Source organism: Crinia signifera, chromosome 3 (assembly GCF_055691185.1).
Source record: "Crinia signifera chromosome 3, ASM5569118v1, whole genome shotgun sequence".
Lineage (NCBI taxonomy): Eukaryota > Metazoa > Chordata > Amphibia > Anura > Myobatrachidae > Crinia > Crinia signifera.
In genome coordinates this window covers 43,311,123-43,331,352 of record NC_139219.1, presented here as the reverse complement: position 1 = coordinate 43,331,352, position 20,230 = coordinate 43,311,123, and the positions used below count along the sequence as shown (strand labels likewise).

The following is a 20,230-nucleotide window of genomic DNA, read 5'->3' as shown; positions in this document are numbered from 1 at the left end:
AATCCGGTTAATGCAGTGCACAATATTGAAATTATCGGGGAAGCATTGTTACCGCAAGGTTTATTAACCGTTTCCTATATAGCGCAGCAAATTCCACTGTGCTTTACAATTGGAAACAGTGATACAACAAACTGAGTATTTACAGACAGTTAAAAAGATAGGAGGGCCCTGCTCCCACGCTTACAAGGTTGCAGAAGTGCTATGAAAGACAACTGTTTCCATATGAAAACTTGAAACGTGGCTATGTTGCTAGAGAAGGCTGGGAGAATGGTTCTAGCACAGAACATATGCAGTTCTGATAACTCAACCTTTTGGTGCCATGTGTCAGTAAAAGAATCGCCTCCCACCCCCATTTATCCAATAGGGACCTACGAGGCATGCCAAACTGATCCCAGAAAAAGTAAACACACACACAAGCCCTTATTTCTGGTTCACTCGCAAAGGCAAATTCCTTCTCAAGTGGACCAAACCATGTGCACAGCAGGGGGGGTGGGGGTGGGGGGGGGGGGGACAGATGTAACATGTGCAGAGAGAATTAGATTTGGGTGAGTTATTTTGTTTCTGTGCAGGGAAAATACTGACTCCCTTATCTTTGCACTGCAATATAGAGCTCACTTTGAAGTAAAATCCCACCCAAATCCAATTCTCTCTGCACAATACATATGCCCCCCCCCCCCCCGCAGTGCACATGGTTTTGTGAAGGAATTTGCTTTTGCGAGTGAACCAGAATAAGGGCTTTATAACTGAACAGGTCACCCATATTTTATGTACGTAATTAAAGCGGAGTCTTGTACAGTTTATGAATAATCTATGTCAACATTTCTGCATGATTTCTACATTTTGACATTTTATAAACATTTTGAATTATATGTTCCCAATCCTCGTCAGAGAAAAATAATTTGCAAGTCTGTTTGCCATTTGGTTTGGTTGGGATAAATGACCCAAAGACATTATACCGGGAAGAAATTCCTCCCTTTGATTAAACCCTGTAATTCTAAAGAGAGAAAAAAAGGGAGAGGTAAGGAAAATGTTTGGATTATTTGAGAATGGATTCCAGTAATGGATTTGCAAATACTTATTAAACTCCCCAGTAGGAATGTCACATTTCACTCTTCACTGGCCAATTGAGAAGATTTATATGAACAGGTCCTGGACTTTAATTATACTCAGATATGTGCCATAAAAAAGGTGCAGATCAGGAATCCGCCTTGGGAGACCTAGGATGTAGAAATGAGTTCAGTTTAACATTAAAAGGGTATACTGGGTGTGAGGTGCGCTATTATCAGCAGCTGGCTGTGGGGTTGTCAATCCCCTAATTTATCAAAGAAAGAAAGTACAATGAGCCAGCGCTGGCTGAGTAATTGATTCAGACGGTAATACAATCAAAAATGTATTAACTCTAATTATACAAATGTTTAAATTAATAAAATAACTTCGAGTAATGCATAAATCAATACATAAAAATAAAGGATGGGGATGTGTCACATAGGTGACATCAAATTGCAGATTGCAGGATTTAAAAGTCAAATGTCAAATGATTTTGCCTAAAGCAAGTATTGTATTGCATATTACCAATTGGGAATCCGCTCCACTGAAGTATACTGATTGATGGGGTGGTTGGAAATCCCCTCCAGTTGCAATTGAAAGAACAGCAATGATGATATTCGTTTCATTGAGAGCAATAGGGATCCTGATGGCAAACCACTCGTTTTCCGGTAAGTCTCTTTAGGGAACTGGCATAGTATCCCAAACGGTGTAGAAACTTGATCCAGGTTCAGGTGGTGCTCTATGATATTCAGGAATATCGATGAATCATCAGTGGGTGTGGGGGTCTCAATTAAAGGTACTCAACGCGTTTCCCCGGATAAGTGTACTTCCGGAAGTACAATTATCCGGTGAAACGCGTTGAGTACCTTTATTTGGGAGATGTAACAAACCTTGGCGAGAGATAAAGTACCAGTAAATTGGCTTGTGTCATTTTACAAACAACGCTTGAAAGAAATAAGAGTGGATTGGTTAATACTTTGGGGTATATTCAATGTCCTTAAGGCAAGATATGACGGCGAGCCAAGGTTTGTTACATCTCCCATTTAGTATGGGGGGGGGGGGGAGGGGAGGGTGTGTGTGTTTGCATGCGATACAATCGAATGTGAAAGGAGCGCATGCGATCTGTCGGATAGCATGCAATGTATCGGGGGTCGGATGGCCCATGCTCTGCTGCGATACATCGCAGTAGTAGTGTATGGGCACCTTAAGAGTAATACTTATTCTTTATACATTTGCAATCCCCCAACAAAGTTGTGAAGCAGTCAGATATCAATCTGTAAACTGATTCAATAAATGCACTAAGATGTAAGGTTCAGTTTAAGGCACAACGTGACCTGTTTTTAACTTAAGAGTGAACATTTATTATTTGCATTTCTGAGATATTCACCTTGCCAAAGGAAAGTACAATTTCACAATGTGTTGATAACCGGTATTAACTTATTACTCTCCATAATATCTGAGCTGTGTATAGGATACACATGCCTAAATAGATCTAGTGAAATGACTGCCGTCTAAATGTTACGTTCTCTTTAAATACCCATACACACTAGAGCAGTGATTTTCAACCTTTTTACCTTGTGGCACACTAAATAAGATTTTTAAATTGCCAAGGCACACCATGAGACCCACACAGGGCAAAACACATTGACTCCCACAGGAAAAAATACAAACCTATTGGCCCTCATATAAAAAAAAACAATCACACTGGTCACCACAGGTAACAAAAATAAAATACATTGGCCCTTTACATTAAAGGAGAGACCAGTAAATAACAGTTGAACTGGTGGTGGCTGTAATCTGGTTTGGACATCTCTAGATCTGGGGGCACACTTGAGAACAGCTCAAGGCACACTAGTGTGCCACGGCACAGTGGTTGAAAAACACTGCACTAGAGGATATTGTGAACAATATCGCTTAAAAAGGGATCATGTGTCGATCCATTGTGTGTCAACATGACTGTTGGCACAGAGTCCAGATCTTAGTAAACCTCTGACTCAAGTTGCACAATACATCAACACGCACAGATGGTGTAATGGTTAGCATTACTGCCTCACAGCGCTGAGGTCATGGGTTCTATTCCCACCATGGCTCTATCTGTGCGGCATTTGTATATTCTCCCCGTGCTTGCGTGGGTTTCCTCCGGGTACTCCGGTTTCCTCACACAGTCCAAAAATATACTGGTAGGTTAATTGGCTCCCTACAATTTAACCCTAGAATGTGTGTGTGTGTGTACATGTGGTAGGGAATATAGATTGTAAGCTCCACTGGGGCAGGGACTGATGTGAATGTTCAAATATTCTCTGTAAGGCGCTGCAGAATATGTGTGCGCTATATAAGAAACTGGTAATAATAATAATTATAATACATGAAGACTATTTTGTAGGATTTTATTTTTGCATGAACGTTTTGAATAACTTTGGCGGAGAGGGGAGTATGCTGGCGCCGGCGGAGAGGCGCTCCATCTGTTTGACACACAGGAGCGTCTCAGACGCTCCATTAATGATACGCTCCTGTGTCTGAGTATCTATTGTTGAGATGTATGATATGGCAGGTGTGAATGTGTTCCTGAAACACCCCCTCTATCCACGGCAGCCCGAAGCGTGGCGAGCGTGCGCGTTACGCGCCCTCTCGACCTTTTCATAACCCCACTATCCACGTCGGCGTGGAGTTGACTTTATATAGTGTGGCGAGCGCAGCAAGGCGATGCGGATGACCTTATATGTAATCCGCTGAGCTCGCCACGCTTCGGGCTTGGTGGCTCGCTGTGCTCGCCACGCTTCGGGCTCGCTGCGCTCCCCACACTATATAAAATTAACTCCACTCCGACGTGGATAGTGGGGGGGGGGGGGGGGTATGAAAAGGTTGGGAGGATGCGTAACGGGCTGCCATGGATAGTGGGGGTGTTTCAAGAACACATTCACACCCAAAGAGAGGGGATCATGCTGGCGCTGCCAGTGTGAGAGAGGCGCTGACTAGGCTTCCAAGGGACGCCAGGGACAGAGATGCTGTTCCCGGCAACAGCACGGTAGTTACTTGTCTAGTTTCACGGCGCCAGCCTTCGGGCTTGTTGTCTGTTGTCATTGCGCACGTTGACCGTATGTAGTTGACCTATCTTCTGGATCCCCTGCTTACATTAGCTACTGTACAGTTATAGAAATGCTTTGACCATGCACCTATAGAGACATATATTTCTAGCTGGTTCTAATAGGCATATGCTGAGATCACCTATATGTGTTTATTTCACCATTATACCATTGTATTATGTACTCCACCAGCATATATAGATACAGATGCATTCTGTAGACATAAAAAAGCACTGGCGCCATTTAGTAAACTGATTGTTAAATATGAAAAAGTCCCCTCTAAATTTAAGAAACTGATAAAAATGTGAAAAACTCATGTGGACCTTTTAATGTGCTGACCATTGCCATGTGGACTTTTTGCCTGTCGGTATTGTGCACGTTGACTTTATGGATCACCCAGAACCCCTGCTTACATTTGCTGCACAGTTATAGAAATGTTTATGGATAGTAATGAGAAGATCATGACGAGACGTTTTGTGTCCTTCACAGGTTAATTCACGCTAGATCATATCTACATTTCTAGGATATGGTAATGGATCCAACCCTTTTCATGTCATGACACAGCTCCTGATACACGTGTCTTAATTATATTTTTGTGACACACCTTCGTTCACAATAAATTTAATTAATTTGTTCAATTATTGTTATAAATAAAAACTGAAGAAAAATCTGTAGGCGAAGAAAAAAAAAAATATATATATATATATATATTATTATTTTTTTAAATAAAAATCGCATTTGATTCACATTGCATACCGTATCGGTCTTTTATATTTTATTTAGTGTTAACATGTCACATCTAGGTTTTTGAGGCTTGTGTAGGCTAGAACGGTGACACAGTTATGTATACCAACAGCACGCAGGTGGCCAAGGATGTCTTTATTTGTATCCGCTCGACCGACTCACACTGTTTAGATTGACTATGTTATGGTTGACCACGCTTAGACGAACCTATGTAGTTAGATGCCTAAAGATAGTAGACCGCATCTAGATCGACCATAATGAAAGTAAGACGCAAGCGTTAGGTCGACACAAATTTTTCACTTTTTGTTGTTGCAAGTCGACTTGGTTCATACTGTACTATCCAAGTGAACATAGAGTTAGATTATAATAGTGTGCCAAGCATAGCGAACCTCTGTGCCAGAAGCATGGCGAGCATAGAAATCCATGCAAGTGTCCACGTTGACCTATGGCGACATAGCCACCAAAGTTTTTTTTTTAAAACTCACGTAACTCCCGACCATGTGACTGTCAATCATGCTCCAGTCAGCCAAACGCTTGCGTCTAACTTTTTCGTTACTGTCGATATTGACACAGTCGACTATCTTAGGTGTCTAGCTAGACGGCTTCGACTAAGCGTTGTTGACCATAACATGGTCCATCTAGACACCGTCAATCCGCGTTACCATAACCGTCTTTGTACAATACGATCCTGTTTTCTTATAATTTTGTTGAAGAACTTCCAGGTTGTGTTTTTTAAATGGAGATAAATAGAAGTCTTAAGAGTCTATAAAATATCACTAGTTAATCAACCTCCGCTAAAGAAGCTCTCTCGCCGTCCATTGAGTCTTTCTAGCCAGGAATGAAGGTCAGAGACGGCCAACTAAATAATGAGAATAGATTTCATAACATTTCAAAGGCTGTATTATGTGCAGATAGAGGGCTGAACATGACACCATGGAGAGATGGTAATGAAAGAGAGTATTCAGTGTCCATCACAAAGTCGCACAGTCAAGACCCATTCATGTAATAATGTAGTGAGAGATTGAGTACACACTTCTTTCAATCTACTGTCTGATAAGCAAATATAATGAAAGCCAAGGAGACGACCTGGCCAATACCTCTTCCTTTTGACCCCACCACCACTTTTACAGTGTATTTTGTATTCACAACCTTCCAATAGGTTATTCATTTTTGTGTGGAAGGTCTAGCTGCAGTATGTGGCATAATTGAGTAGAAGAGTATCTATTTAATTTACTGTTTTCATTCACATTCCCCAATGGACAAGATGATTTGCAAATCTGCATTTTCAATTTCTTCGCAAAACATTTAAGTAATGTCCTCCACCTTCAGCCACTGGCAACACCTGGAGGCTAGTGGAAGGTGCTGAATCTACAGTAAGAATTCATACTTTATGCTCCCAATGCTTCGTAGCCCCAATCGACTCTATGTAGCTTTGCTACTATTGTTCTCCTTTTTGTGGTTGACCTGGGCATATGGGATTTCTCTGCATCTCTGGTAAGTTTGGCTGGAGATCTGGTTACTGCCCGTTGAGTGCAATGCGAATGTTGCTGCAGGTAGTAAGCGCTACAGAAAGTGAGGACAGTGGCTCCTGTAGAAACTAGGGCCGATTACATATGTGTAAGATGGGGTTGGTATTCTCTGGACTTATTTGATTGACTATGGTGAATCCTCTGTGGTGGACTGAGGTGATGAAATATGTGAACTAAAAAACAGACGGACTGCAGTGGCTAAGAAATGTTTGAATCCAACAGTACTAGTCCTGTCCAGGTGTGTGTGTGTGTCAACTGGAATAAGTGGTAGTGACAGAATGAAGGGCTCTGTTACACAATGGGCAGAGGGATGTTTACTGCTGTGAGGTGCAAGGCATATGGTGGCACAAGGGTTTGGACCATGAAGAATAAACATAAGTGGGTTGTGAGTCTAATTTACTATGATGTGTGGGAAAACCAGATGGGAAATAGGGATGGACGGGACCTGAAGCGAGAGAAGAAGGAAGGTTGCTTTAGAGCAGGGAAGGCATGAGGCATAAGATGGGCATGAAGTTGGATACTGCATGTTGCGTCCAGTGCTGCTTCAAGTAAGAGGACACGACAAGGTGAGGAGCAGGAGGTGACCGATACATTGTAGTTGAGGGACACGTGGGTGGAGACCAGAGGCAGAACTACCATTGGTTCAGCAGCTGCTTTGCACCGGGGCCTCTGATGACTAAGGGGCCCGGATCATATTTTTGCACCTGAGCCAACCACCCACAAGTTCTGCCAGTGGCAGAGACTTCTAAAAATGAAGAAGTGATGTTGCCTATCGTAACCAATCAGATTCTGTCTATCATTGTCTGGGATGCAATAGAGAAATGATAGACAGACTCTGACTGTTTCTATGAGCAACATCACCTCTCTTCATTTTTAGAAGCTTTAGTAACTTTAACCCACTGTGTATATTTCTTTATTCATCCCGTACAGGAAGAAGTCGCTTCAAATTACATTTGCGTTCAGCTGTCAGAATAAGTATGCCTATTGTATGTCTATTAAATCCACATTACAGTAATGTCCCATTTCCTTACCGACACGAACTGCCAGGAAAAATGACTTATTAGTGGTGTTTCTAAACAATCATAGTATGTGTGAAAAAGCTGAAAATAATTATATAGTGTTAACGAAATGTTGTTCTCACTGGTCTGCCCTGCGTGTATGCATGACTATGTGGTACATCTCGCAAATGAAAATCCTACTTCCTGCTATTTGGAATTGAGGGAGAATTCTGTGGCCTATATTGATTTGACTATAATAAACATAACAGAGCAATTACAATACCTGTGGTATGTTTACAGCATAACTGTGTGTTGCTGATAACTGCTGAATTAGTGGGGCAGATGTATTAATCTGCCTATAACGTTTGGCGAATAACGATTCCCGCTTCTCCAGCATAACGTGGAGAAGCGGGCAAACGTTATAGGCAGATGTATTAAGTAGATAAGGAGAGCCGTTATCCCCAGCGTGAACGGCTCTTCTTATCGTCTCCCTCGCCGCACATGCGCACTCGCCGCCCCCCCCCCCCCCCCCCTGGCCGGCTTTCTGGGCATGCGCGAGATCTCGCTAAAACCGCGAGATCTCCAGCGCAGCCCAAGCCAGACGCAGGGCTAGCGTTGTCCCCACAGTGGGGGATAGGACAACGCTAGCCCTGAGCTGGCGAAGCGGCTGGGGCGAATTAGCGCCTTGAAGGCTGTTAATACATCTCCCCGGCCGTTAATCCCTGGGGGGGATTGCAGGGGACAGCCCCGCCGAGCGTAACTCGGCGGGCTGTCACTAGCGCACGTTAGGTGCGCTAGTAATACATTGGAGGAATCGTAATCCCCCCCAGTTAACCAGCGTTAAGTGCATTTTTGCACTTAACGCTGGTTGATACATCTGCCCCACTGTGTGTGGAGAGATAAATTACCTGCCATGCTTAAAAATTAGTTACTGTAGGAGCTGGTTGGTTGGTACTTTATTTCTCCCCAAGACTTGGTACATAAACCCCTACATTTCCACCAAATCTTTGCAGCTTTACAGTAAAGAATAAGGCCCCTTTCACACTCTCCGGCCAAAAGCCGTGCCGTCTCCACTGAGGATAATGGACAACAATCTATCCTTTCATAAGGGACGGTCACGGCGCGGCCGCCGGGTACCAGCCGGATCTTACACAGTAGTTACTAATGGACATGATTGTGTCCAGTCACACGGGGCGGCCACGGCCCGGCCGCATGGTTGCAGCCGGATGGCACCACTGGAGGGGACGGCTGCTGGGCTGTGGCCATCCCCACCATTATAAACTTCTGTGTGCGGCACGGCTTCTTGGTGTGCGGGGTCTCGAAGTCTGGTGGCTGCTGGTATGCGTGAAAGGGGCCTAAGGCTTGCCATGAAATCCCATATATATTGAGTGTAAAGAAAATCGTTCAAAATTGGTGTGAAAATTGGCAAGCAAACCTTTTTTTTATTAACCCTTTGAGTACCAACGTTGCTGTAAGAGAGACTGAAAATATCTGCAAAAAATGCAGATACAGTCCCTTTTGTTCCCCCCCAGAAGCAACCTTTCATACTAAATACAGGTTGAGTATCCCTTATCCGAAATGCTCGGGACCACAAGCATTTTGGATAAGTGTTTTTTTTTTCTTCAGATTTTGGAATACTGTATGTACTGTATATTTTTTTTCCCATACTTGCCAGTTCCCCTGATGGTCCCACAACGTCCACAGTGTTCCCCGGCGTCCACGGCAACCTACAGGATCCTCTTCAGTGGCATCTCCGGTCCCAAGAGTGCAATGCACCCCTGGGACCGGAGATGCCGCTGAAGAGGATCCCGGGGGAAAAGGTAAGTATGAAAAAAAGGGGCGGGGGAGACCAAAACAAAAAACCCCAACTATATTAGAAAAAAATGCTTTTGGAATATTTTGGTATTTGGATGCACGGCTAAGGGAGACCTGACCTGTATTACGTACTTGTACTAGCTCATTATTTTAATTCCGCAAAAGATCTGATCGTTGTTTTACTTGTTCAGATTTTTTGTTTTTTGTTAGTAGTAATCTAGCACATGAAATCACATCACATTTTATCTTCTAAATGTTCCAGTCATGGAATCCTCCTGTATCAATAGCCAATGTGTTCTGATGCTCCAAGACTGTACTATTTTTACCCCTGGCCTGCGTAATCTAGAATAATCCCCGGAGCGTCGGCAATCAGTGTTAGAATGCTAGAAAATCACGTGTCAGAATTTTCCTTTCTTTTTCCCTTCATAACCACTGAAAATACAAGAAAAAAGAGTCTGTGGACTAACTTGTCCTAAAAGGATTATAAATCTGCACATATGCCTTAAGAATGGTATTTCAGTGAGGAGGAAAGGAAATGGTTTTCTCTCTCAGGTTCACGTGTTGTTCAAGTTGGGAAGAGATTAATATTTCCTGATGACTTGTGTGGCAGAATTCCAATGTGCAATCCATTAAGCAAGTCAGGACCAACACTGCTATAAATTGCACAACTGTGGCGAGCCAGGGCTGGGAATAGTTGCATTGCGGGTGGAATGTAGGGCTCACGCTGGTCTGGAGAACCTTCTGGATGTTCATCATGTTGATTCACAACTGTTTGTTCAGTCACTAATCTTTGGTGCAGTGGTACCAACTTCCACTAATGGCCATGACCTAGGATTTATCTATAGGAGCATAACATTACTGTATGACTTCACTGCAAAAACACAATATCTGTCGACCATAGCACTGTTGCCCTTTTCATCTGTTGACCTTTTGTGCATGTCGACTTACAGTAATAACTGTCTACCTACAGTAGATGTTGTCGATCTATTTATTCACACCCATAAGAACTGTACTTGATGGAGAGTCAAAGCCATGCATGTCTGCTACTGCCAGACCTCTAGTATATGTCTCCTCCAAGGTGGCTGCCATTTTTGGAGGGGCTGCCGCCAACAGAATGTGCGTGCGGCCAACTGTGGGTTGAATGCCGGTGACGGGGGACAGAGGAGCATGGCACGCTGTTAGGAACTCCCTGGGCAACGAGCATGTATCCCCACCCTGGCAACGAGCATGTAACTCCCCCTGGCAACGAACATGAAACTCCCCCTAGCAATGAGTATGTAACCCCCCCGGCAACGAGCATTGCGTCAGTGTCTGCTTCAACTGTCTTTTATTTACCATATACTTGTCCTAATTTGCATCTGTATGCAACCGTTTTTAACAATACATGGCCGTTCCGACAGTCGGAACATCAAAACTCGCGACTGTCAAGTTCATGTCAGAAGCCGGCAAAAACGTCCATGATTCCAGGAGCGTCCCAACAGTCGGAGTCCAGATTATATACCCCCCTAAGTTGGGAATAGAGTTTTAGTGTCTACTAAAGCTTCAATGGGGGGGTGTGGGACAAGGGGTAGACAACAAAAAGGTTGACATTTAAAAAGGTCGACACACGCATTAGGCCAACATAATGTCGACACAGTAGACATGGACACGGTGCCTCGCTATGCTTGGCACACTATTTTATTCTTCCACTACGCCCTAGTGGATGGTAAGGCATGAAATACCGCCTGTCGGCACCAAAGAAAGTGAAAACCCCCATGTCAACCTTCCCCATGTCGACCTAATGCTTGTGTCCACCTATTTGCATGTCGACCTTTTTGTTGTCTACCCGTTGTCAGGATACCCCTCAACACCCCAGAGGACGAGCTATCGCCGTAAGTATTCAATGCACTCCGCTTCACACTCTGTTTCCGCCTCACCTGTTCCCTGAGGCGAGGTGGAAACGGCGAGTATGGCCATTAAAACTGCGGATTTGTCCCTTATATTAAATATGCTGAGGGGGTTTGACGCCCTGACCGGCCGCAATGAATACCCCTCTAAGCGATCAAATACAAAGCTGTGTGCTGATTTTAGTACTGCATACCATCCAAGCCAGGTACTTTTTTTGTGGTGATCCGTTTCTAATGTTTCCCCACTAAACTGCTATTTCCAGACACGCACACATACTGTAGCACATAGTAGTGTCAGATTTGGGTGACTCACTTTTACCCCTTTCATACCGCATCTAAAAACCGGGAATTCAGTCCGGGTTAAAAGAAGTGTTAAATCCAGGTAGCCCTGTGTATAATGGGCGACCCAGGTTTAATGTGAAATCAGAGCCGGGATCAAAGTCCCCGGTCGGACCCGGCTTCGTGATCTGAAAGCGTTTAGACACAGTAACTGTTTTCTGATCAAATTTTTAGCCATGACGCCCCTTGCAGATATAACTGGCAAAACAAGAAGTATTTTGGAATAAAAAGGAAAAAGGTAAAATACTGTACCTGTCATCAGGTAACAGTGGGTATATTGCTGATGCTCAATGCATAGTTGGTCTGTGGCGGGAGGCTGTGCTCCCTCGGCTATCCAGGAAATCATCCTGGCAGAGAGCACGGAGATCACGCTGTCTCCGGGGCAAATAAACTCATGGAGGATCGCGGTTTTGTTTTTCTTTTCTTTTTATGATTATAGGTAGAACCTGGCGACAGTTTTCTGGAGACGGTGACAATAGGCAGTATTGTAAGGTAGCATTGTTTTGACTGGAGACATTGCATGGCCCTAAAATAATACATGCAATGAATGATGTTGTGTCTGGATAAATAGACACACAAAATCTGGATGAGCTCATTTATAAACATCGGGGCCAATGTAGAGTCAAATGCAAGTTTTTGCTCCGGCGCTGCAAGCACGGAATGGAATGAGTACTGCTGCGTTTAATCAAAGTTGTGCGGATCTGTGCCCATGCTTTTTTCCTAACTGCCTTAATCACCTATGTGCACTGGCACCAGCCCGTTCCCTGGGGCAAGTGATCTTCACAGTTGCCCTTCCATATACTCTTCATAATAAATTGTGCTGTTCAGTGGCGTAACTACACTAAGGCAGCCACCGCCACCGCTTGGGAGCAAGTGGCAGCGCTGTCTGTGTGGGCGCCGGCATCCAGCACTTTCTTACTCTTTGCCTGACGCTGCCCACCCCGCATCCCCGGTGCACACTGCGCTGCCGGCCCGACGCCCAACAACCCCCCCTTCCCCCAGGAATTACCACTTATCTGCCCAGTGACTGTACTGAGTCTGAGTGAGGTACAGAACAGCCCTGTGCGGACCCTCCCCCTCCAGTCTGCCGGGGCTTGATGTCACGCTCTGGTGACTGCCCCGGCGCGAGAAATGAAACACAGGCCGCCCGCAGTGTTATGACGTTCTACTGCCCGGTGCTCCTGAGTCCTGCCACGGGCTCTGCAGCCATAGCCTTCTCTGGACCTGCCGCTGCAGCCTCCGTGTAACCCACCGCTGATGCCTCCACTGTCCACATGACCCACCGTCGCTGCTGCCCTGCACTCCCTAATGTGATGCCCTGCTTCCCACTGCAGCCTCCACGGGACAATGGCCGCTGCCTCTACGGTACACTGATTGTCTAAATGATATTTGCTGTCCTTATCTCTCTCTCTGCTGTCTTTATCTCTCTCTGCTGTCTTTATCTCTCTGCTGTCTTTATCTCTCTGCTGTCTTTATCTCTCTCTGATGTCCTTATCTCTCTCTGATGTCCTTATCTCTCTCTGATGTCCTTATCTCTCTCTGCTGTCCTTATCTCTCTCTGCTGTCCTCATCTCTCTCTCTGCTGTCCTCATCTCTCTCTCTGCTGTCTTTATCTCTCTCTGCTGTCCTTATCTCTCTCTGCTGTCCTTATCTCTCTCTGCTGTCCTTATCTCTCTCTGCTGTCCTTATCTCTCTCTGCTGTCCTTATCTCTCTCTGCTGTCCTTATCTCTCTCTGCTGTCCTTATCTCTCTCTCTCTCTCTTCTGTCCTTATCTCTCTCTGCTGTCCTTATCTCTCTCTCTCTGCTGTCCTTATCTCTCTCTCTCTGCTGTCCTTATCTCTCTCTCTGCTGTCCTTATCTCTCTCTCTCTGCTGTCTTTATCTCTCTCTCTGCTGTCTTTATCTCTCTCTCTGCTGTCCTTATCTCTCTCTCTGCTGTCCTTATCTCTCTCTCTGCTGTCTATCTCTCTCTCTGCTGTCTTTATCTCTCTCTCTGCTGTCCTTATCTCTCTCTCTCTGCTGTCCTTATCTCTCTCTCTGCTGTCCTTATCTCTCTCTCTGCTGTCCTTATCTCTCTCTCTGCTGTCTTTATCTCTCTCTGCTGTCTTTATCTCTCTCTGCTGTCTTTATCTCTCTCTGCTGTCCTTATCTCTCTCTCTCTCTGCTGTCCTTATCTCTCTCTCTCTCTGCTGTCCTTATCTCTCTCTCTCTCTCTGCTGTCCTTATCTCTCTCTCTCTCTGCTGTCCTTATCTCTCTGCTGTCCTTATCTCTCTCTCTGCTGTCCTTATCTCTCTCTCTCTCTCTCTCTCCGCTCTTTCTGCTGTCCCTCTCTCCCATGTCTTCTCTCTTTCTGTTGTCCTTATATATATATATATATATATATATATATATATATATATATATATATATATATATATATATATATATATATATAAATTTGTGTGTTGGAGGGGGGGGGGCACAAATTTTTTAGCAGGGGGGAGCAAAATTTATAGTTACGCCACTGGTGCTGTTCTATCTGGACATTGTCCCTTTGAAAAACCCCATTACAGCCCAGCATTCGCTGTTTAGTCGGTAGAGATGTGCATGCATGTTGCAAGCGGACATTAGTGTCTATACTATGAAATATATAGGGGTATATTCAATGCTGCTGGAGAGCTGTCACAGCTCGCAGGGTCAGTATTCAACTGACCACCTCAATACACTGTTTCCCCCTCGCTCTGTTTTTGGAGTGATGGGGTAATGGCGTATGCGGCCGCTGAAACCGCGAGACTCGCGGCTAAATGCAGCAGGCCTCTGACAGCGAGGATTTCCCTGCCGCGTTGAATAGGGTGAGCGGCCGGTGCGGGGGTTAAACAGCGAGGATCACTTGTCTTCTGCAATCCCTACCGCTGGCCGCATTGAATGCACCCCATAGAGTAATGACCAGTAAGAGGGGCAGGCTTATGGCATCTCCTATCCAAGCTCTTCAGGGAATCTGGCAGGCTCAGAGCATATACCCCTTTTGCACTTATTTTTGGAATGGTCCAGATAACTAAAGCATCCCTGTAATTGCCTACACTGTTATACCACTGTCAGTGTTGTGTTAAGATGCCATAGATAGTAAGGATAGGTTGTATTAACCCCTATATATGTACAATGGGGTGTACCAAAGTGGTGTAAATTGCTATAGAAATGCGAAATGATTATATAAGAGGTGAATAAAATGAGTATGACATTAGGGAAAGCCTGTACATTGCTCAGTCTTATAATCACATTCGTATTGAAAACAAACTGCCTGTTTGCTGCCATCGTAAAGGTTTAGACACGCTTCTGCTTGCAATGTCTGCACACCAATTGCAAAGAAAAATGAATTCTTCTCAATATAGAATAAATGAAACAAGTCGACAATGAAAGGGAGTGCCAGACATGTTGGGACTTCAGCTGCCTAAATCTTTGTTTTTATTTTCATTTGCATATGTGTCTTCCAGGGCCAAGCGCTGTTCCCCAGTGGTGCTGTTACACATCCAGACATGCTGTCTCATTAAATAGGTTTAACGGTGCGATGTTATTTAGCTACTCTACCAAAGGCAAAATCATGTCTTCAATTACAGACCATAGACTTCAATCCTGGTCATAGATCAATGGACTTGAAAGCTGCCTTGATGCTTTTTAATTTTATTGGACCTACCTATTTAAAGTCTTACATTGATTTGACTTACCTTTTCTGGCTTTCCTCTTAACTTGTGGGTATAATACTCCCAGGGTGGAAGCCAGTTTAGGCCCTCATGTACTTCTTGTAGCCCACAGTAACAATATCAAATGTATTGATGTGACTGCTTAGCCCTATGTGTATAGAGTAGTCCTCTGCTTATGATAAGCCTTTATTCATTATCTGTGGAACGCAAGCTACTTTTAGGTACACTTGTATATGTGATACCCTGACCCTATAACTTAGATTCATTTTGTCATACAGCATTAAAGACTTTTCATAACTCGAGTTATCTTTTGCGACTTGATCAGCAGGAACAAACAGGTACTCTTGTGTGAATTTTATTATTATTACTCCCTATTCATTACTGATTACTTCCTCCCACTGCCTAGTTTTTGCCCGTGTTGCTCCCTACCTCTGGAATTCTCTCCCTCCCCCAATCAGACTCTCCACCTCTCTACAGAACTGCAAATGGGCTTTCAAGACTCGCTTCTTCATCAAGCCCAGCCAACTTTCCTCTTAACCCACTTCACCATGCTCGCGGTCTACCTCACCTGTGTCACCATTGTCCATATGCCACTCCCCTTTAGAATGTAAGCTGTCACGAGCGGTGCCCTCTTGTGATATTACTTCCCTTACTCATACCATCCTCTATTCCATACAGTACTCCCCATAGCGGTATATAATCCACAGTTTCTACCTTCTGCTTATATGAGTGTTTTGACCACTGATGCAGCAATGTTTATTTACCATGTTCTTATCCTGCATGGTCTTGTACTGTTTTCTTGTTTTCATTATATGTTTATGTACTTTGTTAGGCACGCCGGGTAACAAGTGCTTGTGTAATGTTGATAGCGCTGCACAGTTGCAGCTGCCGCTGATTGGTCAGGGGAGACAGGGCTGGGTTTACTCTGCTTTTTGTACTTTTATTGAATGGAGCGCAATACCAAAAATCTTTTCATTTACTCCCCCCCAGTCTATATACATTTCTCATAAGCTGTTGGTTTGTTTTTTTTTCTGATCATTTTAACTACTCCTTATAGTTGTCAATATGGATCTTTTTTTGCCATTTTCGGGGTTCAACAGTTTGATATATAATATGAAAGCAAAGAACAGAAATGAATGCTGGGGAAAAGACTGGGTTATGCCTGCCATGTGGAAACTCGCACCTCATTGTACCTAGTTAAATAAGTGCTGCTAACTTTTCCAGCCTCTGGCTCCGTCACAAGATTGTGCCTTTCCCACTCTCTCTAGCACGTTTATTTGGTCTCTCCCATCTCTCACACGTTGGCATGCGTTTGTGAATACCACTTAAAGTTCATGCTGTCAGGTTCTGTACTGTATAGTCTAAAAGGAAGAGAAGTCCTGAGACACACACAAAAACCTATGCAGCCACCTAAGGCCCATTATTATTATTATTATTATTATTATTATTATTATTATTATTATTTTGTTTATAAGGTGCCTCAAACGTTTTGCAGCGTCGTACAGGGGCATACAATATAGCCGTACAGGGAGACCATTTAACATTACAGTAAAAAAATAACAAATATAGGGTACAGGTAACAAAGAGCACCACAATTCAATACACACACTACAGCTTAGATCAGCGGTAGCCAACCCTAGCCCTCGAGAGCTACCAACAGTTTACATTTTCCTGACAACCTAGCTGCTGCACAGCTGCACTCATTACTCACTGACACATTTTAAATGATCCACAGGTGGAGATAATTACTTAGCTTGTGATTCTTTGAGGAGATCTGGAAAACATGCACTGCCATAGATAGAGATGATCCATAACAAACTTCAGAGTGTGCCGTTAAAGATGGTTGCTGAGTAGTGGAGAGCTGTATGTGAAATGTGAGGGCTTTGATAACACGGGGGAAGGTGGCCCTGCTTAGTGGAGCTAATCTAATATCCTATACAAATAGCAAATAAATTAAATACAACCTGTATATACCATATACAATCATAAATGTCCGTCCAGTAAAGATACTAGGTTCCACAACCGAACGCAGGACAACGTCTATCAAATTCATGTCCTTTGTTGAAGTGGTCTCATATACCTTCATCCACTCACTGGTAATGTCCAGATTGGACTACAGATTGTCCTCTCCTCCTATGTGGCTCCCTGACAAACGCCTCTCCCTACTTTGGTATCTGGTGGCAGCCATGACGATCTCTATATCCAATTCGATGTGCCCTGCAATGCGCATCGGAAAGGAATCCGAGATTAATTATATACGAAATGACACTTTTTACACAATGTATTGGCCCAATGGGTTAAATAGCGTGGCAAAAAAGGCAATATCGTAAAAGTGTAATATGTGACATATACCTCTCGACACGCCCGCCCTCTTTGTGCCACAAATGCACACCGCATTTTGCATGATGCTACCAGATAACTTTAGGAGAATACAGTGCAACATAATTTGGCTTATTTCCTTGTGTTTCAAACATGCGTTTGGTGCGCCGGAGTTCCCTGCCGCTGTACCAGCCGCCGTTCACAGCCGGTGGCAAGATCAGGAATGTTCGGGGCGGCTAGGGAGGAGTTGGGTGCCTGAGCTCCCAAGTCCTCCCGAGCTGCGCTGAACATCCCGAGCCTGCCGCCTGCTCCCTGCAACTAATGGCTGCAGGGGAGCTCCGGCGTATGATCGCCAGAGCGGAGGTGAGAGTGAGCAACGAAAGGAGAGAGGAGGTGGGGGTGCCCGGACAGGTGATGCGCCAGTGGTGCACAGCTGCAGGCACCACTGGCGCATACCTTCAATATGGTGGTATGCCCGGAAACAGGACAGCCCGCTGCGGCAGCACAGCTGAGCCCAGAAAATTTCCAGGCATACCACTCAATGCCTGGTTAATGCACATCTGTGGGTTAGATATATTAAGCTTCAAAAGCCTTTCCTGCTCAATATTTCCTGGGGTGAATATACATACATACATGATAGATAGATACATACATACATACATACATACATACATACATACATACAAACTTTAATTCAATATAGTCCAAGAATGCGTGCCTAATTTTCAAGATTTTCTGGATAACTTCCCAACTTCCACATTTCTCACATTATCCAATTCATATACCATATATAGAGGGGTATTTATCTTATATGAATCTTTGTTTATAGAAGGCAATAGGAAACATATGGGTTAAAGATTTATATTTGTGCATTCTTTAATATTGAATAATTAACAACAGTCCACATGAGACCCTGCGTTCACCCTTTCTTTACAGAAGATAAAACACAGAGCTGTCTTGGAGCCTTGCTAACCAGCATCCTTCACTAGAAGTGCCACAGTGACTTCCTGCATTTCCAGCAAACCGTTCTATGCACACGTCATTACACTGACAACTTGGGTGGCTGTGATTACAAAACGTGTAAACAGCATTGTCTGACCAAGGCTTTGATGGCCCTCATCCTGCAGCAATGCGAAACAGACTATACGGTACTTGTTTCCTAGTACGGCGCCACCGATTTCAATTGTATGAAATCGGGTCAGAAAAATCGGGTTGATCGCATCGCATGCGACCAAATCGCATGTGATGCGACCAAATCGACCCGGTTTTTAATTGTACAGCCACCCTCATGGCTGATTACAATGTTAAATGCCCCCACAGACCCGATTTTTAATTGTATACCCACCCTGATGGGTAATTACTATGTCAAATGCTCCCCCATTGTTAACGCCACAACACGATCAACGCCAACCCAAAGCATGGCGAGCGCAGCGGTACGCGTCCTCCGACCTTTTCATACCCCTTCTATCCACGTCGGCGTGGAGTTGATTTGAGATAGTGTGGTGAGCCCGAAGCGTGGCAAGCGGACGCGCATTACTTCACACGTATTACGGTGGCTCGCTGCGCTCGCCACACTATATAAAATCAACTCCACGCCAACGTGGATAGTGGGGGTATGAAAAGGTCGGAGGACGCGTACCACCGCCCCTCGCTGCGCTGGCCACGCTTCGGGTTGACGTTGACTGTGGCGTTGCGTTAACAATGGGGGGGCATTTGACATAATAATTAACCATCAGGGTGGGTATACAATTCAAAATCGGGTCTGGGGGGCATTTAACATTGGGTCCAATGTAAAAATCGGGTCGGTCACGTCGCATCGCATGCCATTATAAAGGCATGCGATGCGACTGATTTTTTAATTGTACGGGAAACGTCTTTAAAGCCCCAAAATCGGGTCGTCGGGTCCCATCGCATACCTTAAGTTATGGTATGCGATGGGACCCGACGGGAGCCGTGCTAGGAAACAAGTACCGACTATACATTATACACATGAGGGAGGCTGCTGTCACTGTATGGCAGGGACCGTACATTATACGCCGGCATTTGTTGGTGGTAACCACCCATTTTCTGGGAGTGTTAGTAACAACGCAGGCGTGCCCAGGCATATTCAGGGAGGGTGTGTGACGTCAGCTCCGGCCTCGATCAGCCGGTCAGTTGTGGAAGGGTCAGAGTTATGCACATTTGCACATACTGGGAAAATCTTTTGATGTTGAGAGAGTTGCGAATAGATTTACAGCCAGCCGGCCGGCGATATTTTCACAAGTCATTCGCAGACTTGCACAGGGCGGCTTTTCACTCTTGTCTGGGTGGCGGCTATCCGATCACAGTGCTCTGCAAAATCGCACAGCAGCGATCGGTTCTGAATCAGGCCCATTATGCACATAACGGAGGCTACCGTTACTCGATGGCAGACACTGTGCGAGCGCAATTCATGGTGCCATCCCTCCATACTGGCCACACCCCTTACTCCCAGACGGCCCATATAAAAAGTCAGCAAGCATGCCTTTAACTTGTCTGCTATTATTGTAGTCATCCATGCCCATAGCTGCAGAGCTGTATCAGCTAAATTATCAAATACAGGCAATAGCTCCATCCTTTCATTGCTTTTCGCCTGCATTTTGCCAGTACAAATAATTACCAGCCTCCGTGACCTCCTTTTAAAATAGAATGATCTGGTCAGAGCGAAGATGGATATTTTAGTTGTGTGGAAGTTCATAACGTTTATCCATTTTCCGTGCTCTGTAATACATATGGGAGGAGCACCTGCTTAAAGCAGACTTCTCGTTGCCAGA

The 20,230-nt window shown here is 44.6% G+C and overlaps 1 protein-coding gene across 1 annotated transcript in view; it reads left to right on the top strand.

Moving 5' to 3' along the window:
- THADA (THADA armadillo repeat containing) overlaps window positions 1–20,230 on the top strand; it is a 544,422-nt gene that overhangs the window by 106,874 nt on the left and 417,318 nt on the right. The window lies entirely within an intron of this gene.